Source organism: Aythya ferina (genome assembly GCF_964211825.1).
Source record: "Aythya ferina genome assembly, chromosome: 11".
Classification (NCBI taxonomy): Eukaryota; Metazoa; Chordata; class Aves; order Anseriformes; family Anatidae; genus Aythya; species Aythya ferina.
In genome coordinates this window covers 19,241,086-19,267,509 of record NC_140307.1, presented here as the reverse complement: position 1 = coordinate 19,267,509, position 26,424 = coordinate 19,241,086, and the positions used below count along the sequence as shown (strand labels likewise).

Genomic DNA, 26,424 nt, shown 5'->3' with positions numbered 1-26,424 from the left:
GCTTCAGTGTTTGTGGGAAGTAGCAGGGTGGTGGCTGGAGGTACAGCAGTGGCACTTGTTGACATAACCGTGGAGGAAGAGGCCAGCTGAATCTTCAAACATGGGACAGATGGAAGTGTTGAACAAAAAATAATTCAACTTCCAGGACACCTTTCTTTGTCTTTTTGGATGGCCAAATGAAATAATCACTTTCTTCAGGCTGGAAGCCCTTGCATAGGACCATCACACCCCTAAATTACAGTGTGGTACATACATTGAGAGGGTAATGGTTGACATCAGGGAAGAGGAAGGCAGAAGCTTTCATATTTGAAAAGGGACAAATCTTAGTTTTGATAGGTAGCAGATGTACTAATCAGAATATATGTAGTGTGATTAGGAACTTTGACTTCTGGAGATGTCAAAGGCAATGGTCGCTAATCTGTGCCACTATACATCCATAGAGTTGTTGGAGTATTTGAATATAACAGCATTAAAGTGTCTACAGTGTAAAAATGAAAATGTTTTATGACAGTGCTCAGTTGCATTTTCTTGACCAAAACCTGAAATATTTCACTTTAATATTGAAATGTTTGCAAAATGCAATATCTGCTTCTCCCTTAATAAAACCCTTACTCTCTGCAAGTCAGAGACCATGAGGACAAAAACCTGTCACATAGCATGCTACAAAAATGCCACAAGGACAGATCATACATAGTTGAATGGCTGTGAATGGCTTTACTGTTTCTCTCTACTCTTTTGAAGGATTCAGGTTTATTGAATGATGAGTACATGTTCATGCATGCTGGCCAGGATATTTGTGAGCAGAAGTGGGTCAATAGGCATTGCAAAAAGGTGGCATGCTGTCATCTCTCCTCTCCGAGTGCCGTTTTGGGTGGATACTAACCTTGCTACAGCTTGCCATTTGCACAGAGAGTATCAGAGTCTTGGCATGCAATTAAATTATTCAGTCAGGATCAGAGGTACCTCTGGAATTCAGTGACAGAGATAATGTACATCTGACACAGCCTGCTTCATTGGTGTAAAATTGATCCCTTATTTTCCAAAAAGGAGGTCTGCTTTGGGAAGCTGAAGGACCTTTTCACTAGTTCCTTTCAACTTTCAAGTAGTTTTACAATTTAAAAGATCATTTATGAAACTCAGATATATTCAAGTCAAACTTTCCAAATAAGATATATAATTTGAAATGCTTCAGTTTTTCAAGTGGTGAACATAAGGTGTTATTGCCCTGATATTTATCCATAAAAATCCATTTTTAACTTTACTTTGAAATTACCAGTATACAACTTTAACTGTAAGCTTTTGCTGATAAAAATTAAGCTAATGATGGATAAACATAACAATCCAAAAATGTAGGCACTTTGGAAGAATACGACAAAGTGTAAACCCTTGGCAGTAGGATATAGATCTTCTAGCTATATGTAGACTGCCAAGTACTTGGTTATGTCTGTGTGAATGGCAAGTATTAATAATGCAGGAAAATGGAATTACAGTCACCCTGGGCTAACTGGAAAGGAGCCAGGCAAGAAACCAGAGCAAAGTGTGATGCACAGCCTCCAGGAATTTGTGTTCAGCAAACTCCTTTACCTAAGATACGTCAAATCTTTCCCACTTTTGTTAACTGGAAAACAGCTTAGTTTTTAAAGTGCCTAGTTAAAATACATTATTTGATTCAGATATTGCAGAACACTTGATAAAAGACATCTAAAGAACAAAATTCCAGCAGTTCACTCATATCACTTACATAATTTTGCTTGGAGTACCACAAATTAGAAAGGCAGTACATAAATTGTTTAGCATGAATTTAAAAATCAGAATGTGTTTTGTTTTAGGTTCATAAATGTACAAATCTGCAGTCTATACTGGAGAACTATTCCAAGAAAGCTCAGGTTAACTGTTCTCTCAAGATATCCACTAAGAATCTGTAAGTGTCTGAATGGGAGCCCTTTGCTATTTAGATAGTGAGAGATAAGATTTCTTCTTTAAATATTAGCTGTCAAACTGTGTTATGTCTTATTACGTTCCATCAGATTGGCATTCACCATGATGAGGTTTAACAGCACATGCTGATAACGCACAAATAATATAACATAATTTAGAAATAAATTTAAAGGACAGTAGACTATTTTCAGCTCGGATACCTGCTTATCAATGTTTTGAGATAGAACACAATTCAACCACAACAGGAAATGTAATTCACGTTCACAAACTGGCAAGTTCTTCTTTTCACCAGCTAGCTAAATTAGAACAGCAGCTGTGCTGACTGCAGTGGGGTTTGTGACTATTTTCAATCACTGTAATATTTGCACAGTACTTACAAAGTATGTATGTTTCGTAGTTCCCAGCAGCAGAAGAAAAAAAAAAAAAAAAAGGCCGTTTGAGAAGTATCTTTTAGGTTACGTGTTTTGGTTGAGTTTAAAAGGGACATGTGTTCTGTGTCCAGTACAAATAAGATCAGCTTGAGAATCAGCGAAGGGCAGTTTCTAAACAGTTCAACCGCCTACAGAATTTCTCTCTTATTAAAAATGCCGAGTTCATTCTCTGCATCACAGATTATATGTCTTTAAACCCCTTTCATCAAGAAGAAAGGTTAGCACTCCACTGAGATACCTTTTGAAAGTGAAAAAAGAGACTGACTGCTGATTTCAATAGGTAACTGAAGTCAGTGGTCAAATGCTGTCACCTGAACTTGAGCTCCACAGTTGTAAGAACTCAGCTGGACTCAATTTTTAGTACACTTCTTCCATGCAGTTTTATTTCCTCCTAATTTTGACTGTTAATACATTAACTTCAGATAATTTTTTATCTTCCTCCCTCTCTCCCCTAAACCTTAATTACAGGTTGCATTCCAAAAGATGATTTTTTTGTGCATGATTGGAAATTAAAACACTGACCTTTGGTAGACTTTTTTTTCCTTGGTGTTTTTCTGACTATCTGTTCTGTACCTGACAAATGAGGCACTGAGGCCCCTCCATATTCTGTTTGGGGTCTATTGGCTGAGGAACTCTTGGTCATCCTACCTGCCTGACGTCTAGGATCATGATGAATTGTCTCCAACTCTAGCCTCAGATTGTTTTTTAACATTTAATTTAGTTTCTTCCTGTGCTTGGATGAACATGGCCATGTTATGGATTTCTGCTCTAATGTACACCAGCAGGTTGGAAGAACAAGCCTCAGCAAGCTGTGGAAATAAGAGAGGCTGGATCAATAGTCAAGGTCATGACCCTGACTCTGATTTTGTACACTGTCCTGAGATTTTCTACCCTTAAAAGCCTCCGACTGCTTCTAATGTGGATCCAAGTGCATATTGAGAGAGAAATTCTTAACAATCAACCCCCCAAAAGGGTAGTTGTAGTTGGATCCTCTTACCTTTTGCATCATGCATGCAGAGCTGACTGGGAATGTACCTCTCTGCATTTGGTCTAAAAAGACAGTTTATTGTAAATGCTGTTCTGGCAGCCTTTTTGATAAAGAGATAGTACATGTTAAATTTTGTCATCTGTTGCTGCAAAAACATTAATTCATTTATTCATTCATTCAAAGACTAATTCATACACACCTAGAAACAAATTCAGATAGCTATTAATTGTAATATCCCATTTTAATGAAGATGCATAATGATTATATAAGCTAAAGAGCAAAAAGATTAATTTCACAAGCATACCTTGATTATAACAAGTAGCAAATGCTATCATAAAGTGTAGTGATAAAGGAACAAAGATGCTAAGTCATTTGTTGAGCATGCCTTTGTGCTGCAGATAGAGGTTTGAGTCTTCAAATATACGACTGTAATGCAACAAGGCACATTTCTGAATGGGTAGTAATTTTCCACTGCAGGATACAGTCATGCTGAGATTTAGTGCTTAAAAAAAAAAAAAAAAAAAGAAAAAGAAAAAGAAAAAAAACGATTGCAAAGGTATTTAATGTATCAAAACAACCCTCCCCCCCAATCCTTGATACAGATAAATGGTCATATTTGTTAAAACCCATCCCAAATGATGTGCTGTCAATACAATAAACAATTCAATCTCCAGTAGAGATGAGCAAAAGAATTTCTCAGATACAGAAACAACCTTTTTGTTGTTTTTGCAAAAGAGTGAAAAAATCAGTTTTCACTTGTTCCTTCTTTGTAAGGTGTACTTAGTAGAACAGAAAGCTGCATTTTGCAATGGAACAAGAGAACTGAAGGTCAGTTAGGAAATTCATACGGTTGCATTACACTGGCTCAATCTGAATATGATGCGCATACTCTGCAGCAGGATGGCTGCAGAGAACTGCAATGAATATTACAAGAAGAAGAAAGCACTGCTTAGAAAGGCTTTCCATAATACCTGAAAATTGCTTACAAATACAGTTATCCTTTTAATCAAGGGAACATGAATTTGGAGGTTTTCACACAGTAAAAATCAAGAGTGTGCACAATGTGAGAAAGAGGAAGTTATGCGAGCTTTATGAATTGACACAGTAAGGTTGTCAGAGGTATTTAGGTGCCTCATGGGATTTTCAATCAATGGAAATTAGATGTGTAGTGGTTTTGAAAAATCTCAGTCTAGGCCTATTGCATATTGAGGTGCCAAATCACTTATAATAGTCAGCGAGCTCTGTTATTCATTAAAAAGAAAAGGTAGAGGACTTTGTTTTAGCCTTTGGAGTTGTCCTTTAGGTTCCAACCTCTAGCTGTGAATTTAAGTGAGGACTAAACAATCAGACTCATCTCTTGTACAAAAAATTTGTACCTGTGTACCTGATGGTGGGACCACCACTGTAAGCTCCTTAAGCAAGAATCTGACATTTTACTTGTTCCCAGTATGCTGCTTTTATCTGCAGTCTGTAGGAATAATATGCAGTAATATTTCACCAAACCTGACACTCCACAATTATGAGATACAGCTGCATGGCATGGCTGAGGAGAGAAAGCAAGAGGAACCAGTTAAAAATCATGAAAGAAATAAAGCCTTATTGTTACAAAAGGTACCAAACTCTGCTGTAGATAAACAGGAAACAGAATACAATCTGTAGCACTATAGCAGGATACAGTGACATAGGTATAACATTATTACTGCTATGGGGTTAAATTTTCTCTTCCATTATATCCCATTTAGACTGGTCCATCAGCAGGAAGGGCTTAGTAACCTAATAGATGTGATTTACTGAGGTACAAAGGAAATTGTTTACAGGGCTGTGCTGCACACTACATTGTTCCACACTGAACATATAGACCCATGATGTTCCAAAACTTCCAACAGAAGGATGAGATGGGGACCTATGCTACTGTGCTGATGGACTGTGCTCTCCTCATAATTATTAGAGAAATTATTGCATCCAGGATGCAAATGAGAACATGGCTGCTAGAAATTCAGTGCCAGGAAGCATCATGGTGGGGCAGCTGTATAGAGTGTAAAAACACCTTTTCCAGTCACAAGATGGTTGTCATGTTCCACTGACAAGGCTGCAGTTGATAATGCCGTATGCCATGTAGGATCCTCAGGGATTTAGGTGCTTTAAGATATTACTAATATTTCTGAGCTCAGACCCAACCAGGAATGAGCCCTCTTCTGCTGCTGTCTTGAAGCACCTCCAAATGGAGCTTGCTGTGAGTACTCCCTCTGTGAGTCAGGCAGGAAAGGTAGGAGAGCTCAGGAGGGCTCCTGGAGTAGTGCTACTAACAATGAAACCAAGCAGGATGTAAAATAAATTAAAAATGGTGTTTGTGTCTCTCTTGGATTTCCCCCTCAGAAGATGTTGGATGTTTTTTTCACGTCCTTTCCCTCTGCAGATGTTAGTAAGGCAGCATCTGTTATGTCTGCTTAGGGAATTCTCAAACTGTCACTAGGTAGATGTGGATTTTATTTTTAATAAATATCATTTCTTATTCTGGTGATGGAAAAAAATATCTGAGAGGGAAAGTGGAATCTCCCAGATTTGTTGAAGTGAAAAGAATTGCTCAGATGTGACTGATGTTAGAACCTGGCCTACGCAGTACTGAAAAGCACTCCACGATGCTCTATACTATCCTAAAATTCTTTCCACTTACACAGCAAGAAAAGATGCTGCAGGAGTCTCCCTTATAAAAGTTTGGGTACTAGGAGGATAGGGAGTGTGTACTGCACATAATCATATAACCCCAGCATCTCTGGCTTCTGTGTGCTCTTTTTCTGGCCAATTGCAGAATCCCAGCAGACACTGTCTGCTCCCTTTTCCCATTTCATTTCCCATCATCCACTCTCAGCTGTAATGGGTGATTGCTCCCGGTGTACCACAATTCACATTTCCAATTCACATTTCCAGATGGTTAACCAAGAGAGGCAAAACACAGTCCACACACAACACGTTTGTCAGTCTCTGAGTTCAGCTGGAATCAAATTTGGCTGCCATTGGCTATCCAGGAACATTTGAGAGGGTTTGAGTCCTCCCTCTCTCTGAGCAAGAACAGCAGCAGTCACCAATACTGTCGATGCCGATATCAGTGTCACCTCAGAGCCAAACTTTTCCTTTCTGATACTGTTTCCTTAAGTAATCATTAAGAGGAGAGCTCAAGACTGTGCCTATTGTAGGAAGAAAGGCCTCATTCTAGCATCTGTTTCTGCCTCTCAGGTGCCTCGTTTTTATCCTTCCTCTGTCTGTTTGATGAGACGTGATATCATATTAAACCCGTCTAATTTTCTCTTTTGCTCACTCCACCAGAAAGTGATCCTTGCTTTTGATTGCACGTGCTTTTGCCATTTCTAATAGTGATTCTTTCCCAACACTTCTAAACATAGTACAGAACTCTTTTCTCCCATAAGATGTACTTCCCTTGACTTTGTATTTTCTCCACTGGTTCAGCATGTGAAAATGCAGAGAAGATCCTGTGTACTGTGTCTTAATAAGAAAAGCAAAAATCAGGAGCAGAAAGCCAAATTCTCACAACTGGCCTTGTCTATTCTCTGATATACCTTTCATAGAAGACAAAATGTGAAAATCCTCTTATAACCAAGCCCTTCAATCACTAGCTGTGTAAAAGACACAAGCTTTCTTCTTTTTCAGTACTTGCTGCAATCTAACCCCCTGATGTCTAAAAAAATTATGAGAATAGGATTTTATTGATAGGCTATTAATCAGAAAGTAACTTCCAAGTCAAAAAGAAAGAACAGTTACGTCTCTTGGTGCTGTGAAAATTACCGCCTCAAAAAAGCTGCCATGATTTTTTTTTCACTACTCTTGTTTCATGACTTACTGCTTCCTGTTTATGTCCCCAGTGAAATGAACACAAGTTACCAATCTGAACTCCCTTCCATTTCTCTCCTCTCTGATTACAGATGAAATAAGCAAAGAGATCACAAGATACACTCTTCCAACAAATACACATCTTCTGGGTGTTGCAAACAATACATATACAACATACAAGGTTGGGTTAGATTCTCAAACCACTTTTCTTTTTAGATGTTAGCAGCACCTCAGCATCCTAATTAACCTTTGCACTGCTGTGGTTCTTACATGCTGTATTCCTGCACATATTATCTGTAAGCAGAGGGAAGTCTGAAAAACATCCAATTTAAAGAATATCAGCCACTTCAGATTTCACCAGCTTTTGAAGAGGTGGAGTATCATAAATATATTAAAAAAATGCAGCCAAATATCCATCAGGCAATCAAACTGAGTAAACTCTCCCTCATGTATACAAGAGCAAGAGAAAACATTGTACTTATCTGATGGTGGGTTTCAGTCAAAAAAATGGCTATTCCTTACATATGGTTCCTGGCACTAAATGTGGACCAGACTTACAGGGAAAGGACTGTTCATGCTTTGTTTCTTGTTCAAACACTCCTTCATTGTAAACTCTGGAAACACAACTTTGATTGGGTACAAGTCCCCTGCCACTCCACAAACCAAACTGAGATGAGGCCAATTATGAGCATCTTTCATCTTGTAGAAGTAAGGTATCAAACAGTGTAGTTTTATAAAAACAAAACCTTCTAGTGAGACATCATCACCTGTGTTACACAGACACATGGGACTAAGGACATGCAAGATCAATGTAGTAGAGTACTCAAAGGTCATTTTTCAGGATTTCTTGAGTATGTAAGGATTCAGCGTAAATTTTGTTCAGGCTGCTGAACAAATACAACTTCCATAATTACATCTGAAAAAAAATGTTGGACTGTCTGGTCAACTTCCCAGACTTCAATGTAAAGAGCCAAAGAAGAAAAAAACATTTCCAAAAATTTCTATATGTTCAAAGAAATTGTTTGACAGAAGAATCGGACTTAAGTAGCTTTTAGTCTCATCAGCCAATAATTTTGTATTTTGCCAGAAATAGTAATCTAATAAATTCCAATAAATTGAGTTGTTTAAGGGTAGAAGAGATCATTTTCATTTCTATTGTTGTACAATGATTATAGTCTTGTTGTGTATATTTTTTATTATTTATTTATATCAACATTTTCCATCATGCTTGTTTAAAATCATACCAGAAATGCAAATAAATCTAAAAACAGGTGGTTGCAAAATGTGGCTTTGACTAGAGCCATTTTTGAAAAGGAGATGCTTGACTGAAAGCTACCAATAAAGTCCTAAAGTTTCCCAGGGAAACAAATGTTAGTGTCCAAGAAGAAGTTGCAGATTTTCAGAACTTCTTAGTCTTTCACAAAGCTAATTTTTTGCCTCCCTTCTCTCTCTCCTTTTCTCACCTGCACTTAGCCCCAGAAACCCACATGCACACAGAACAGACAGGAGAGATGTTTGTGAAAACTGCAGTTTCTGCAATCAAAAGTACAACATTTACCATGGCTTTTATCAAAGATTTCAATTCCCTCATCTTAAGGAAAATGACCCTTTTATTTTGTTGTGGACATAAAATTATGGCCCAGGGAAAATTGGAAGCATTTCTGTTGAGGGAAATCAATTTTCTCACTGCCATATATGATCAACATGTCACAGCCATCACCTAGATAATAATAGTAAAGTACAAGTAAAATGGCTGGTAATACTGGCTTCAGAAAAAAAAAAAAAAAAAAAAGAACACGATAACACCTTTTCTCTCCTCCCTCCCCTCTCTCTCCCCTTCCCCACATATGTTTGCAGTAAAAAAAGAAAGAATGCAAAGGTTTCTCCTATGATCATAGCCTTTCAGAACCAGAGTGTTTTACTCTGTATATTGATAGTCTGAAGTGTTGATGAAGATGACGAGAAATTTGGTCTTCCTGGAAAATAGTCAGTGCTTTGTGTAAGCTGTGCTGGGTCCTTTTCAATCAGCTTGTTAATGGGTAGCTAATAGTAAGGAGATGTGACCAGTTTGAGATTACCCAGGAGTATGTTTATGTAGAAGCAACACTGAGAGCACAGAAGCATCTTCTTAATTTGGATACTACAAACAAAGGAAACATCAAATCTGACCTTGCCGAGGGAATGTTAATGGCTTCTACTCATCCTCCTCCTGCCACTTAGCATCTTTTGTGCCCCACCTTGGGAAGCTTCCCGGCAGAAGTGTGCATTAGCAGAACTCTACCCTTACAAAACCCTGGCCTAGAAAAGGAGAAAACATTACAAGTGATTAAATGATTTTTTGATGTTCATTTCAACAGACGTAATACGTCACCACAGTCAAACACATTTCCAGTGATGCCATAGATGTATGTAAAATCTAAATCAGAACTCTGTTAAACAAAAGGATATTATTTAGCTTTTCAGGTTAAGATATAAATAGTGCCAAATAAAATCAAGAAACTACATCTGAAAAGGCTAAGGTCATTGGCAATAAGAACAGATATCAGCTGATTTTAGTTCATTAAAGAAATGTAAATGGGATATAATCCTTCCAACCCTGGTAGTCACAGATAGTGACTAGCTTGTAGGTAATAAAACTGCCATCTTATCCAGCACTCCTATCTCTGTTGTACTTTGAACTTTACAAAAATTTAAACAGTTGAATGGTGTCATTCACATCACGTTGCAAGAATGGCAGTGGGCTTACAAAACAACCCAAGAAATTAGTTTAATAATGTTTGTTTTGAGACAGAGACTGACACTAATGTTTACTTGAAAAATAGAATAAAATTTCACCAGACTTCAAAAATTATTTTGTCAACATATGGCTTTGGCAACAATGGTCAAGTATATTTCTCTCATATATTTAACTATGTAAATCAGTTAATCAAGCCTGGAAATAAAATACTGTCTTAGTAAGATAAGACATTTTCACACAGCTGAATAAAGTGGTAAGAATCTGTAAGGTTAAGTAGAAATGACTGGCATTTCTAGCCCTTGATATTGCAGTCTGAGGAATCTGAACAAAAAGTCAGTACATTTCTGATGAGGATTGCAGAAGACAACCACTATTAACAAATCCAATTAACAAAACAGCTGTTATTTCCTTCTTGCTGCACTACTAAGGTATCCACTAATATAAGTAGTAGTAGACAAACACTGCAAAAATTATTTTTTTTAAATCTGAAGTGATTACTTTTTAGTCTCAAAACCAGCCTCCCCCTGTATAAAATAAGCTCGTGCTCCACCTACAGAGGAATTCGTAGTAACAAGGCCCCACTCACACTCAGGTGAAACTTGCACTTTGACTGTCAGAGTCCCATGTGAATTCCTGTGACAGATAGTGAGAGAAAGGACAAGATTAGTGCTCTTATTAATGGCAAAAGTTAGTCAGATGATTTCTACTTAGGTACTCATCCAGCAAAAGCATCTAATTTAAACACCAGTAGTCACAGTCATTATCAACATGCATAGAATAAAGAATATGTTTACATTTTTGCAGGACTTATCACGAGTTTCGTGAAAGTCCACTATGTCCTCAGTTTGGCAAAGAGGTTAGGGCTAGTGTGATTACTAACATGCTTAAAACCAAGCATCTGTTGTATTGGATGAGGAATTCAGCAGAGATAATGTAAAGATAGATATTGATATATAAATACATAAAAACGAAGCCAGTAAGAACCTAAAGTGAACCAAACTACAGGCAATTTTATTTGTCAAAACAGGTTTCTGTGTAATAATTGATGAAGGTTAAACATCAAATTTTCCAAGTTTATCTGATCAGTCTAAGAATATGCAATGCCATGACATGCTTCAAATTTAAATACAGTCTGGAAGTGTGTTTCTAAGGAGTAAAATGAATAACTGAAATATACTAAGAATACAGTGAAGACCTTTCAAATCCTCTTTTAGCCTTTAATCCATTATTTAGCACTTCATTCTTTTTAAAGAAACCTGCAGAGCTATATCCTCTCAGAAGCACAACCTTGAAACAAAGTGTTTTTAGGCACGTACAGAAAGCATTAGCGGATTTCATTGCAAAATGACACCTGTGCACTCGTATGTCCTGATCTCTGAAATCATACTTCAGAGTATAGAGTTATTCATTCAAAACCACTTCATCTGATTTATATCAAAGTACCTACTCCTCACTACACCGACTAAGTAAATGTCCAACTCAGACAGCAAATACTGTTGTCTTGAAATCTTTCATTCTGGTGTGCTATCGTGCATTTATCATTGTGCTGTTTCATACCCACATACCCATAAATATTTGGTTTTGGTTGTAGGCAGACCTGAGTCTCATGGAAAGCTGACCCACAGTAAGTAAGAGGAAAATCTTATCTTTGGCCTTGGAGAAAAGGAGATAAAAATGAAGGGAAAGTTTGAGTAGTGTGAGCAAAACTTTTTTAAAGTTAAATTAAGTAAATGTCCTGTAGTCAGTTATTAACTTCACATGGTTAATGCTGTTGTTTGGTCTAGAAAGGTTATCTGCTGTAACATTTCTTAACATTTTCATAATGTTATCAAGAATTAAAAAGGTAACATTTATCAAACATTCACTGTGTCTGTGAATCAGAACAAAGACCAATCCCACAATCGTGATAATGTCCAAGCTGTCAATTAGACGCAGGTCCAAATACCTTGGAGGTATTTGTTTTGGATGATGCATTCTTTGTCATGTAAAAATGTAACTTTTTTACATGTTACTGATTAAGTTAAAATCAGAAAATCTTATTTCCTTCTAATTATTCCTAAAGCCCTATGCAAAAATGGAGAACAATAAGCAATGGGATGATCCAGATACTAAGGAGCCTTAGCATGAAGAGAAATCAAAGGGCCCAATCCTCCAAATCCCTCTATGATTAGTCTTTAATCTGCAGTGAGATTGCTCGTGTGAAATAGAATTACGGGATCAGATCTTAAATCTCCCAACTGCATTTTTTCCTAAGAAAAGAGGTGGATTAGAAAATCCAGACCTAATGTCTCATCATGTCTGGCAATGCCAAAGAAATACTGGCAGCAGACACTGAGTCTAAAAGACTCATGTCATTTCAGTAGGTTTCAGTATGATCAGCCAGGACTAACTCTCAATGCAGTGAGTGGAAAATTTATGGTTACAGCAAATTGTTAGATTTCTGGCCAACCAAGCAAATGAACCCATGCAAGTGACTATGCGAAAGGCAGACAAGAAGCTAAGATTCCCAAGTATTTCCTCTATAGTAAACATCATAACCTTTGATTCAAAGATTGTCATTTCAAAATTATTTAAAAAATGGAACTACTCTTGCTCAAAATGTGTTAGATCCCAGCTCTGCCCTCTTTTTCTAGGATTTCCAGGAATGATGCACATAAGCTGGCAAAAGCAGTCGTCAGTAGGCTGTCATTGCTGCCAGAGTATTAGAAGTGGCTTGGAGATAAGACATTGTGTTCTGAGTTATGTTTGAGAAATTATTCTTATGTGGAGACTATCCCCAGAAACTGCAACATGCAAGCTGCACCTCTGTTTTAACAAGTCTCATCCAGACCTGCTTCTGATCAATAATAAATAGCTTGGTGATAGTAAATAGGTGAACAGAAGTGCTAGTTACAGCATCTAGCAAATGTAGAAGCATCAAATCAGTATTACATTTCAATGGGACTCCACACCTTCCATTTCACTCAATGCCTCCTAGAATTATCATTTCACTAATTAGTCAGGGATTATTTAAATGATGTGTTAGCTACAGGTCTGCTGTCAGCATGTCTTCCATTAAGTCTGGTACTTCCTGCGTTGGGAAGTGGGACTGGAAGGATGAGAGTTACCTGCTTGCATTTGTGTGTCACAGCTCCGTACAAAGGTGACAGACTGGATTCTGTGCCCCTCTCCTCAGTTTGCAGCACACATCACAGGAAGAGCAAGCAGACAGGCTGGCTCTGCTTCTGCATCAACGGGACAGGAGGCATAAACAAAGGGAGCAGAATGCAAGAGCTCCTTTTCTACCTGTAGAGCTCCCTGGGCCTCACAAATGCCCCCATTTCTCAGGAAGAATGAGAACGCACTTCTGTTCTATATATTTTCTCTTTCCCAGACTTGCTAATCTCTTAATGTACAATAGATCAAAATGATAGATGGCTCATTGTCTCCATTCTGCTTTGGAGATCATGTTACTTTGCTTCCTGATGGCCTGACTCCTCTGTAGAATATAACAAGTCTTAGAATAAACCTACTAATCAGATCTGTACACATTACTGATTCTTTTTCCCTTCCTGATAAGTACCAGATAAATCCTTATTCAAAATGTTTTGTGGGTTTTGTAGCAAAATGCCAAATCAGTGAAACAAAACTGTTAATTCCTTAAATTTTTAATGATGTACTGAAAATATTTGCTTTTCTATATGTAAGTTTCCCTTATAGAGCTGTGACTGGAATTAGCAAAGCTAGTCCAGGATGAACAACGAATTTCCAAGCTAAATTCTGGTCAAGTTTATAACCAATAAGCAGAAGACACTCTTTTGATTCCAGTGACATCACTCTGGATTTACACTACTCTAACAAAGATCAGAATCAGGCTTTCTTTAAAGACTTTGCTCTCTCAGATGCCTTTCCAGATTAATTGGTGCAATTACATCCTTCTTTCCTTCTTCCCCCTCGGGTCAATCTATATGTCAAAGGTTTACAAGCTCTGTTGATTCAGAGCTGAATGAATGCTGTATGGAAACAAGTTACAATTGTTCCCCTCGTCTCTAACAGTCCCAACTTTTTTGTTTTTGATGTAACAGTCACAAAAATACACTAACCTTTCATTCCCTCAGACTTCCTCTTCATTTGAAGGGTGAGAGACACTTTCAGAATGGAATGGGCTGTCTCCCTTCACCTGTGAAGCAGTTCATGAAACCCTTATATGCACTTATTACTTTTTCAGCTACCAGAGTAAGAAGACTATTGGCATTCACAGTCAGAAAGTAATCTTTCAGCTGAAGAATTGCTAAGCCAGAGGGCACAGCTTAGTGATCTAAACATCTAGGATCAAATTAAGCCTTGGTGCAAGAGAAAGCAACTCACTTGACTTCAGTAGAACTGTGTTCATTTACATCCAAGGTGAATTTGTCCTGCTGACTGTATGGAAACACAGATTCAAATCCTGACAGGCAGGGACGGGTTAGGAGTCCTTTGTCAATTCAGCAATAAACAACATGAAATATAAATAGGAGTTCACAACTTGCCATGTGTTTACCTAAGATCTAAATAGTAGCAGCCAGCAAGATTTCTGTTAACTTTCCCCTGAATCAGTTAGAAGTGTAGTGAATAAAAAAAGTAGTTTATCCTGTTCTATTTTGTCTTTCAAAACCATTTGCTCAAGTGGCTGACAACTTTTCATCAGAACAGGAAGTGCTGATAGAAACATTTCAGTGGCCTACCCCATGTATAACATTAATAATATAATTTCAAAATCCAGTAAATACATGTTTGTGAATTTTCCCCAGTTTTCTGCGCTATTTTTTCTGATATTGTTTCTATTCTGTTAAGGGAAGTCCTTTTGGCCTTGGGGAAGCAGTTAACACTATATTTTATTTTTTCCTTTTGACTTTGTCTATAACTTTTCATGATTTCATAAAGACTAAATGATCAATTTTTTCACTTAAAATTAAAGAACAGTACAGTATTATTCTTAACAACATAAATGTCATTTTCAGACATGCCGTGTCTTTCTTTCACAGGGAAGGTGGAAAGGGAAATCAAGAGCAGCTCCTATTATCTCCTCTCCTGTTTAGACTTTCAAGGGAAAAGGCTGTGGTTTGGTAGTGTGCAAAGACAATGTTCCAATATTAGAAATCTCCCAACCAGAAAGTTGTATTTTGGACTTGTGTTTCCCAGACCTCTGCAATAGCAAAGTGATGTTAGATGGCAATTACACCTTAAGCAAAAAGATATTGCAGATCATTGATTCCTGCAAATCTCCTCTCCTTTGAAGTAGAAGCACTTGCTTATGAATGAAGATACACACACATTCACCTTGAAATCACATGGACCTATTTTATTATTATCCTGAAATCACATGAATTAAATGGTCCAAACTGGGTATATCTCATCTCAAGAAGAAAGGTTAGATTCTGAGCACCTCTCTTTAAGCAGATGAGACACTGATGTGAGTAGGCTCTGCAATATGATTGATACTGTGGAAGTGAAAAGTAAAAATATGAAGTTTGCAGAATAAAGTTCATGTTTGTCTTTGGCCTAAACACTCACAGCTCCACTCAGGTGAGTAAGAGTGGAGTCACATCACTGGCTTTCATATGAATATTTGAGTGAACAAGTATAGGAAGGGAGGAAGGTTGCAGAACTGTGTTATGGGAAACTACACAGATGATTGGTGGAGAAAAAAAATTAAAATAAAGTAGAATTAAGCTCTTCTTTGATTTTACAGAACATTGACTTCTGCAAATGTGACCTTAAATTCAAATTGATTTGATCTTAAATGTGGGAGATTTCATCTACCTTCCAGGCAAATATGCTCCGTATGTTAAATACCAGTAAATATAGTTAAGTTCTCCACTGTCTATGAATGGAATACAGAACAGCTTTTCTGTAAAGACCAGATTCTCCCTTAGCAGCAGAGGATTTAAAAGGTCAGAAGTAGTAATGATCAGTTGAAAACAAAGGTTTGCCTGAAAGCCATTAGAGGGTTTGCATTTCCATCAAGTCCTAAAACCCACTGAACTGCAGAAAAATTCAGGTGCCTTATGTATATTTTTTGGTGGTGATGCTTCTTTCCTTCTTTACCCTTTGATGATGAGGAATAAAACTGGAATATTATTTTCAGGAAGCATAATGAGAAGTCAGATAATTCCTCACAGTTATCCTGGGAAAAATGCCCCAGGTTTAAGATTTAAACTGACCACTATTGGGTAGAGTTAGGAAGTAAATTTTTCTTTCGATTAGTTACCCTATAATTACTCACTGGAAGATTTTGTATTTTTTCTTAATTGTAGTGTAATGCTCACCACCTGAAGAAGTTTTCTTCAACAACTTTGGCTATTTATTTATTATGTGGCCCTCTGATGTTGTTCTGAATAGCCACAGTTTTTAGGTCTTGGGTCATACATCCTGAGGAAGAAGAGTGATAGTCTCTCTCCCAAAGATAGATTGCCCTTGAGTGCCAAAAGCTGGCAAAAGGAAAAAACAAAGACAAGACCAAAGTGCTCATGGCAGACGGCTTGATAGAAGCTTTAGGGGACTAATTCTGATATGTTTACTTTATTTTGTTTTTAATGGGATGTCAGTAGAGGAGAACAAACAGCTTTTCCTGCATCCAGGAGCATAAGCATTTATTGGTCCAGATAAAGCACAGAGAAGAAATATTATTCAGGGTGTACTATAAGTCATCACCATGTCTCTTCGGGTAATACTGCCAAAGTATTTCTGTTGTACAGTTTTCACTGTGCTGCTTTGTGCAACAGATTGGTTCAGGGGCTTACTCGTGACCACTGGAACAGTGCAGAGTTTAATGCTGTATGTAGCCTCTTAATCTTACCCTGTAAGTGCCTCTGAGGTAAAAGAATTTCTGGTATTGTTAACAGAAAAAGCAGTTATGTTGGGAACCTTATGTGTGTACTTGCAGGAGAAGGTTACACATTCATATGCATGTGTTCTGAAACCTCTGTAAACTAGGAGGAGCTCAGATAGGCTTGGGGTTTCAAGGCAAGGCGTTGGAACTAGATGATCTTTATGGTCCCTTCTAACCCAAAGCATTCTGTGAGTCTGTGATTAAGCTACTTAACCATTCTGTCTTTCAGGGCAAAAGAAACTTGCTATACTTTCCTCTTCTCAATCATCATAATAAAAAGCCTTATTTATTTATTTAATTTTAGCATTATCTGGCATTAGATTAGGAAGGTGGTACCCATCACAATCACTTTCCAGTCTTTTCATGATATGGGCATAAGTGCAAACAGATGGGATTATTTTTGAGTGTTTGGGAGAGGAAACCTTTTGATATCATTCAGGCATGTTTCAAAATGTTGTCAGCATAAAGCAGAGAGTAGTCTTACAGATCTGCTTCCTTTGCATATTTTGAATTGCTCTAAACCATAAGCCTTTCTTTGCAAAGAATTTATAGAAAGCAAACATCCTAATCATCTTGTACATTCTGGATCAAATCCACAACTCTCACATTAGGTTCCACTACGACTGATTCTTCAGTGCAGTGTAAAACTGCCCTGAGGGAGACCAGTGTCCAATATATCTTATTCCCCCAAAGGAATATTCTGGTCAAATTTGGTGTGACTCAGCTGAAATTGCCACGGAGAAAACCTGTAGGCACTGGTCCATCATATGACCTCCAGTATCTATCTCCTTGAGCCTAAATTCAAGCTGGTGCCAGGCTCTCAGAAGGGATAATAGAGAGGCCAGGTGTCAAATCACAGAAGTGCTCTGGAATACAGGGAGTTGCTGGAGCCCTGTCAGACACCATGCAGTTACAGCCAAGAGTGGTCAAAACAAAAAAATAGCTGTGTAACTCTTGCATTCTACTGTTTTATGGGATGTGAGAAAGCTAAAGCTGCCATTTTGTCAACAGGATCTCATTTATATACTGGCAACTTAGTCACATTACAAGAGTTATTAATGGCTCCATTTATACTCTTGAAGAATCTGTGCTGCTATCCTACAAATAATGCCAATACCAGATTCCACTCAGGCATAGTCATTCATATACATCAGCTAATGCCAATTTAATTGCATAACCATATCATCATAAATACTGAAATATTTGTATATAATAATATGTGCTAAGGAACACACTGAATTTCAGTTTGTCATTAATTTCAGTTTGCTATTTATATACAGTGTATGGATTTCAACTTTTCCCTTGACACTGGCATTGTTGAAACAACTGCTTGATCTATTAAATTTTTTTGAGTAGCTCTTTAAATTATAAATAGTGCCCAGTTGTTTATTTCAAGTACTTTCAGCACTCCAAATGTGGTTTAATTGTATTTGAAAACTGCCAAATATCAATGGAGATCAATCCTGTCCTATTGATCTGTTTATGCAGTTAAACATGTAGAATATCAGATTCAGGCTCTAACATATTTAAATACTCCTCTATTGATCAGCTGCTGCCATGATCCAGCACAGATGATGGCATAGATGATTACAGGAAATGGCCTGCTCTGGTTTGCTCGACTGATACCTCTGTATTTCAAAAGGCCTCATGGAAAACCTGATCCACAGCTCAAAATCAGAAGGTGAATCAGATGAGTACACAAGTATTCCCTATAGAAATTTTCAATCCATGGAAAGATTTTGGCATTTGATAAGGAAAACCACAAAAACACATACTGAAGAGTTTGGAAAGTTTGTTAAAATCCTGGACCTTACTGCTTGTATTTGACAGTTGTGAGTTAGGGAGCTCAGAAAATCTTTGTTTCTTCACAAGAGCAACCAGTTAAAGACTGTCCAGATAAAGTGTAAAGGTATAAACTTATGACACAGAACTGTTTCCCACTGCAGATGATGGGACTACTCTAACAGGAATATAGAAATGACAGATCTTACGATGATATTATTTCAGCATTTAGTATTAGTATGGAATTCAGGTTGGAGAATGCTACAGACAAGTCAAAAGTATACTTTTCTTCAACCCCAAAGGCCTATGAACAGATTTTCTAGAGTTAAATAGATGTCCACTTTATTTGTTAACTATTTTGAATATCCATTAAAAAGCTGCCAAGGAAACACCAGCCTCTTGTATTTTAGTTTGGAATAGATTAGACAGAGGGAAGGATAAAGTGTCTCCTTCCAGTATCACAGACAGATCAGGGCCAGATCCCAGAGGAGAATCACTCTCCTGTGAGTGATGAAGTCTTCAACGGAACAGTTCTGTGCTGGTACCTCCCAGTGCTCTGCTCATGGAGAGCATATGGCAAAGCACCTCTCCTATCCCTCAGATATATCCCTCAAATATCCACAGTGTGTAAGTGAGTGTGTACAGCTAAGTGGCAGAAGGGCATGAGAGTTCAGATGTTGGACAAGGAGGAAGAGTGGGCTGGAAGGCAAGAATGAAACTGTTCTAGACGCTTGGCTGAGCCTTTCTATGTAAGGTGTTGAGGGAAATTGATGTGCAGTTCCAGAAAGTGCCAATATTGCATTTGACAATACTGCAGAGAGGAGTGATTCATGGAAGTGCCAGGAGTGTGGTCTAAGCACGGGGCATCAGAAGAACAGCATTGCTATAGATGAACAAGCAGAGCTTCATGCATTCTAGTGACTCTTTCTGAGAGCTGAATGCTTTATTCCTTGAGCTTTGGAAATCCTACCTACAGTTGTGAAATACTAAGGTGAAAGCAAAGAACAAATACGTATAAATTGTTCTGTGGTGTTTCAAGTGAGTGAAAACTTGGAGTGCTACCACCCATCATTATTATTATTGTGCTTTGTCAGCTTGTAAAAGTAAGTAAAAAATTGTCCTTGTCAAGTTTTCTTCAAAATCGAACCTTGCTTCAGACCTTAAATAAACAGCCTTCTCTGGGAACAGGTGCATGTGATACTGACATTATGTTATCAAATATGTACCTTTTTTGAACTGTACACAAAACTGTTTGAACAAAGTCAGAATATTTAAAAACTTGTCTTCATATGCTAAAATAAGACTAAATCTGTAGTTTAAGATAACTTACTTATATATTATGGGCTCTTATTAACTGCTTCTGAAATGAGATGATAGATTAAAAGACCTTTCCAATATTAATGATAATTAATGTAACTGTTTTTACTGACAATAATTTTTGAGGATAATATCGCTTCAGCTTTAGTCTCAGGACTCATGTTATAGTGGATGACTCTGCCTTTGGCAGGACCAGAAGATTTCAGTAAATGCTTCAGGGTATTGTGAGTCAGATCATTCAATTCAAAGTGTGGTAGTGTAAAGCAGAAAGGAAAAAGGAATACGTCTACTTATTGCATCAAAGCCAGCAGCTGAAGGACAGTGTAACTAGTTTTTAGTAAATAACAGAGACTGAAAGATGGTTTCTTCAGACAAATAATTAGTTTGAATATGCAGTCATTAATTCATTGCTGCAGTGATAATTATTCAGCAGTTATACAATCTTAGCAAATTAATTTTGACAGATATAACAGTATTTTTCATATTAAAAAAATACAAAATAACGAGAGGTAAGATTGCATTGAGTGTGGGAGACTTCCTTCTTAATTCCTGTGGAAAGCAGGAATCAAGCATTGCAGGCAATACTCTTTACCACTAACAGCAACTTGAACTTAGCACTCATCGATATCTCTAAATTACTAGGAAGAATCTAGTTAATCATTAGTTTCTTTACACCTTCTGGCAACCTTGTAAAGATTTCTATGAGTTAATATAAATCCCATAAAGATCACAAAGTGTCTGTGACTACTGGAACTTTGTGGGAAACTCTAATTTAATAACCAACCAACAGGTTACAATACAAAACTTTTGTTGAAGGTGCTTTGGTATCTGAGTGCAACTGACAATGTGATGAATGATGATTGCTGGGCTAGCTTTGAACAAGCATTCTTCTTCCAGCAAACAGACCTTGCAGAGGAAGCTACAGAATTTGCTTTTTGTTAAGGCAACTCAGAGATCAAAATCCATATGACAAATCTTTAAAACTCTGAATCCGGTCTCAGGACCGGATCCGCTCTCCCGACAACACTGACTAGCAGCAAAGCCCAGTCTAGCACTCAGAGGACAGTGTGTCAGCCTGTTCTGTCCACCAAACTGCAAAACATTCTGTCCAGGACTGGCATAAGGAAAATTTATTGTGTGTACTCAGCTGATTCTTTGCAAAGAATTCCACTTCAGAGCAGGTAGAGGTAGTAGTAAATGTTGTTTTTGAATGGGTGAATTTGAATGTCTCTGTTAAACTTCATCATCTATGTTTAAAGATTTAACAGTTACATGATCCCTCTTCTCATTGCAGACAATATACACCATAGCATTCATTCACAAATGCAAACCAGTCTCACATATAAAGTGAAAACAGTAAGGATGGAAGAGGGTAAAATATGCAGGAAACTATTCTATCCCCATATGGCCTGAAATTTGCTCAGGGTATTATACATGTGATTAGCAACTGTCTGCCAAATAAAGGAAAAAAAAAAAAAGTTGGAGAATTTAAGGAGGAAATGGATTTTACTGAAGTTAAGTGGTCAGATGATAAGTAAATATAAAAAGCCAAATGATGAATTTCGGCCTCAAACATAAAGTCTTTGGAGACAGGGAAAATAAGTGGTCAGATTCTCGTAGGTTTCGTTTGTTACCGTGTTTGCTAAGACCTACCTTGTAACAGGTTAACATTTCAAAAGCAGACCCAAATCTATCAATTGTATTGTTCTGGTCTGATTGTTAGGACCAAAATTAGACTCATTTATCTTTAAAATATCTTTAAGAAAATTAAACATTTGCGCATATAAAAATAAAGAAGTTGGAGGAGGCAATATTATGGATTTTGAAAGGACGTGCTAAAGATCGGTTTGTGATACTTACGTGCAGTGGAAAGAGTTAAGTATTATCTCATCCACTCTTTCTGCAGTTCTATAGCTGGAGTTTCACAATGTAACTGAAATTTTCACATTCCGTTTTAAAATAGGACTCAATATGGAATATACAATAGCAGATATAGCAGATAGGTATTCATATATATGTGTGTGTGTTTATAGATATATATACATATATAGGACTAGAAATCACCCATAATCAGTGAATCCATTTCAGTGGCCTCACAGTAAATATATCATAGAACCATAGAAGGGCTTCTGTTGGAAAGAACCTTAAAACCATCCAGTTCTAAATCCCCTGCCATGAGCAGGATTGCCTCACACTAGACCAGGTTGCGCAGGGCACCATCCAACCCAGCCCTGAACACCAACAGGGATAGGGCAATGTGATGTTTTAAGATAAATTTACAACATTATATTTTAATGCATTTTAACTCCTACTAAACGATTTAATTTAGCATCTCTGATAGCAGATATTTTACACATATAGTGCAGAAAACCAACATTCCTGATAAGCACGTATCTTTTTGTCTCTCTGGCAGTGGAACATTTTGGATTTGTGTGCAAGACAAACTCCAATAAAGTATTCACACTGTGCTTTCTTAAGATACTGCTCAGAATATCTCATGGTGGATTCAGGGATATTACCATTACTTTAGGCTTCACTCTACAGTTCATCTCTATTTTAAAAGCACATTGAAGCTTCCTGAGAGAAAAAAATAATTACATTTAAGTACTTAGTATGATGTTTCCCTCGCTTTTACAGGAATGAAGGGTTGATAGCATGTAACTCTGATATACTATTTACATCCATACTTACACAGATCCCACCGCAATAGTATTCAACTGACACAAACTTTATTGGACTTACACTCACAAAATTCCTATGGAGCTGGAAAATGTTATATTTTTCACAATTTATGGGGAACAAAAACTGAAAGAGAAATCCTTCCAAATTTCAGTTCAGATCAACAGCATGTCTTTAGAAACTGTTCTTATGCTTGGGTTACACTTAAAGATACTTGCTACGGTATATTACAATCACTTCAGTTTTTCCCTTTTATTTCTATATATCTACCAAGTAAAAGGTGTAACTTAACATGCTTAACGTGCTCGTCTGTTTTTTACATAGTAATTTCAAGAAAAAAATCTATCAAGTTATGCAGTATTTTATCAAATGCAGTACTTATATTTTGTCTACATTGATGTACAGAATGAGAAGGTATATGAATTATTTTACCTGCATTTTTTCTAGTAAAGAAATACGTCAGTAACTTCTTTTGAAACAAAACTGTTGATTCCCTTCCTTGTCTGTAATTGTGGAAGAGCAGAGACCATCACACTCTTAGTAGTAAAACAGATCTATTTAGCCCTGTAGAGCTGACAAGTACAATGTTTCCCCAGACCTAAAAGAAAAGGAACTTACTGACTCCCATACTGCCGAATAACAGCCAAGACCATAGAGAAGGTTGAATGTAAGATAAAAAATTAACTCTGCAGTGGATTGAACCCATATGGGACCTTGACTTTTTAAAGTGACACATTACAGACATAAACCTATGTCGGAGGGATCATATCTGTATCAACTGGAGGAGCTAAGCTCTCCAAAACTTAGCAGGGTTCACACCTTCTGCCTTGGCTTGCTCCCAACCTTCTATGAGATGAAAATTTAATAGAAAACTCTAGTAAGAACATGTACTTTGAGGTCCATAATTTAATTAATATGTGTAGAGCACTTTCAAGATGACTCATACTGCATACTACGTTTCTCTTGAAGAAGATACTATCCACTTTTGTACTGGCTTTTATCACATCCAGGAATGCACAGCTACTACACTTATACTCTCTTTATATACCCTTGGTACATATGTATATCTATATGTAATAGCAAATGAATTGGGCCTAGGACTGTTTTCTGGCAAGAAAGCCAACTGGTGGGAAAGACCTGAAAGAAATGTTGAGTGCAAAATACTTTTACTTTCCAGAAGAGCATGGACATGTTTAAACACTTCCTAGCAGGTATGGTCATTGAAAGTGTGTTAGTTCTTGCAGGTAAAGAACTTGGAGACTGTCCCATTAATTTATCAATACAGATAGATGAGAACCCATTCCTGAGAATGATCTCTTACTCTAATTTACCAGTGCAGATACAGCATCCATTTCTAGTCACTTTACTGTGAGGACACAGGCATAACCACTCTTACACATAGATAAATATAGTACTAAGACAGTAAAAAAGAATGCAAGTACTTCATGAAGCAAAACAGAGTAGTATTTAATTTCGTGAAGGTAGTCTCAAAGAGATCAAAGTTATCAGAGAAGCCCAGTCTTAGATTAGTGATACCCATTTTTTCCTATAAAATTTTAAGCATTCTGTTTTCATTATTACTAACTATCTAAGGAAAACTTCAGGCACCCATGTTTACTACTGTGATCTCATTAGTAGAACTGCATTCATTAGTAGTATTTTATTTAATAGTCTTTGTTGGTAATAGGCGAGATAAGCAAGGTCAAACGTGTCATTGTACTTGGCGCTGGTGGTCCCACCATAGGCCCAGTGTTCCAAGAAGAACAGGAATAGAAAAGGAGTGTGTGTGCTGGGAGGAAAGCCTGTGAGGCAGAGGGGATGAAGCAGCTGCTGTTTTTTGTTCTACATTCCAAATCAAAGCTTTAACCACTGGCTGCTGCTGAGGATCCTATGATAGCTTTCACAAGAGTAGTTCAATGCATTTCACTTAGTTGCCACTTCTTACAAAAACACTGTTGTGCAATGCTGTTTGTGTGGAATGGAAGTAGAATTTCACCATGGAGATAGCTACATTTCAGTGGTGGATGAAGTGATCCCAGCAGACTTTGTAAAGCACTTTGGGATTCTTACAGATGAAAGGTGCTATACAAATGTCAGGTATTGTTATACACCACTTAGGAGAAATGTTTCCATTTATTCTCTTGGATTTACTGTTGAACATTTAGAGATAATCGTCATTGCTGATAATACCAGTAAGAATAGCATTCTGAAGGCTGCAGGCTGTGTAGATTTTTCTGTATTCTGCTTGTCTGTAACAGGAGGTTGCATACTGATAAGGAATTTTTTGACAATGCAATTATGGAGAGCTAGCAATTTTTCATATTATGTGGTCAAGATGCAACTGTCAGAGTTATTTACATGGCTGCATCATTTAGAGCCCAGGATTTTTGCAAGGATTCAGCAAAAAGGTAAGCTGCTTTCATGATGGTATTCAAAACAGTATAGTACAACAGCATCTTTTATTAGGGCCATTTGTTTTACTGTATTGCCACCCTATATTTGTCTAAGTTCTACTCATTCATTTTATTAATAGATGCTATTCAAATGCATGAGAGATATTTCTAGCAATGCTCACTCAAGCAGTAGTTATAATTTGCTAGAGAGATTTCACTGTTTATCCTAAGTACCTATGTTTTTTCTTTTTTCACTATAGTTAGCATAACAGAATTCAGAACATAGTCCACTATCAACTATCATAAGAATGTAAAAGGCAGACTATTTTGCCAGGCAGATTAGTAATTTCAAGTTTGTGTTCTCTGTTATATTTCTTATTGCTCATATCTATGCTTTAACAAATCAAATGGTCCTTATAATGGTCCTAGAAAATGATCCTACCCCAGCAACTTTCTCAACTGTGTAATACCTGAATATAAAGCCTCTTAACACTGTCTTCCTCATCTCCTTCCCAAGTCTCTCCTTCAAGTTGGGTTACCTCCTTAACCTACTGGCTCTATTCCTGCTTTATCATCTTCCCCTGAATATTAGGAAGAGGCAGAAGCCGAGCTGTATTAAACCACTGGTTGCTGCTGACCAACTGATTCCTCTGAGCCCTTTTGGAAGCAACTTTGGCTGAGTAAAACCTGGTGGAGGACATGGTCCAGGACTGAATACTGGATAAGAAAAACATGTCATTTACTGTGAGGACTCATTTTGTCAGAACCTTGGCAAAATTTTTATGTGCAAGGGAGCTGAATCTATCTCTAAGGAACTCATGCAAGCATCCCTCCTATTCCCAGTATCTTTTAGTGCAGAAGCTGTAAAAGCAGTAAAACGTACAGAACTGCTTCCTCCCCTCTCTGCTAGCCAGCAAAGGCACTTTTCTGACTAATCCAGAAAGACCAGCCACAGGGAAAGGGACTAAACATTTAGGAAAACTTAATGTTGCTGAGATTCATTTTATAGTCCCATCTCCCTTCCAAGAATCCCAAGTGTGAGCTCAGTGTAGTGGGGGACTGTGCCCAATACATGCAGGATTGTGGTTATGGCTATATGTATACTATGCAAATTCCAGAAATACTTTATTCCTACCATATTGACATCTACATCTACCTTCAGCAGCTCTGTTCAGAATTACCATAAAAGATCAGAGTGCAGCTTGAAGGTCAGTGTGACCATAATTTGGCCATACTAGAATATTCACTCTTGCTAATAGACTTCTTTTTATTTTTCCTTATTGCTGCTTTTACTCTGCTCTTACCCTATGGGAGTTTAATTACTGGGTGTCATGGGAGAAAGAAAAAACTCAAAATTATGTGAAGAGTGTGATAGATTTGTCACACACACAAGGAAGAAAAAAATGCACAAACAGCAGAAACACTGAATGACTTTCTACAGATTTAGGTATGGTACAAAAGAG

General features: G+C 37.4%; 1 long non-coding RNA gene across 3 annotated transcripts; it reads right to left on the bottom strand.

Moving 5' to 3' along the window:
* Window positions 1–23,130, bottom strand: LOC311442610. Of its 3 annotated transcripts, XR_014696777.1 has the most exons (6): window positions 23,001–23,130; window positions 10,495–10,573; window positions 9,373–9,501; window positions 4,734–4,900; window positions 3,662–3,859; window positions 1–92 (listed from the first exon to the last, which is right to left on the bottom strand). It is a non-coding gene; the product is annotated as an uncharacterized lncRNA (long non-coding RNA). The 3 variants fall into 3 exon arrangements; XR_014696778.1 differs by lacking the exon at window positions 1–92 and having other exon boundaries at window positions 3,319–3,859; XR_014696779.1 differs by lacking the exons at window positions 1–92; window positions 23,001–23,130 and adding an exon at window positions 13,048–13,166 and having other exon boundaries at window positions 3,319–3,859.
* Between the last annotated feature and the right edge of the window lie 3,294 nt (window positions 23,131–26,424).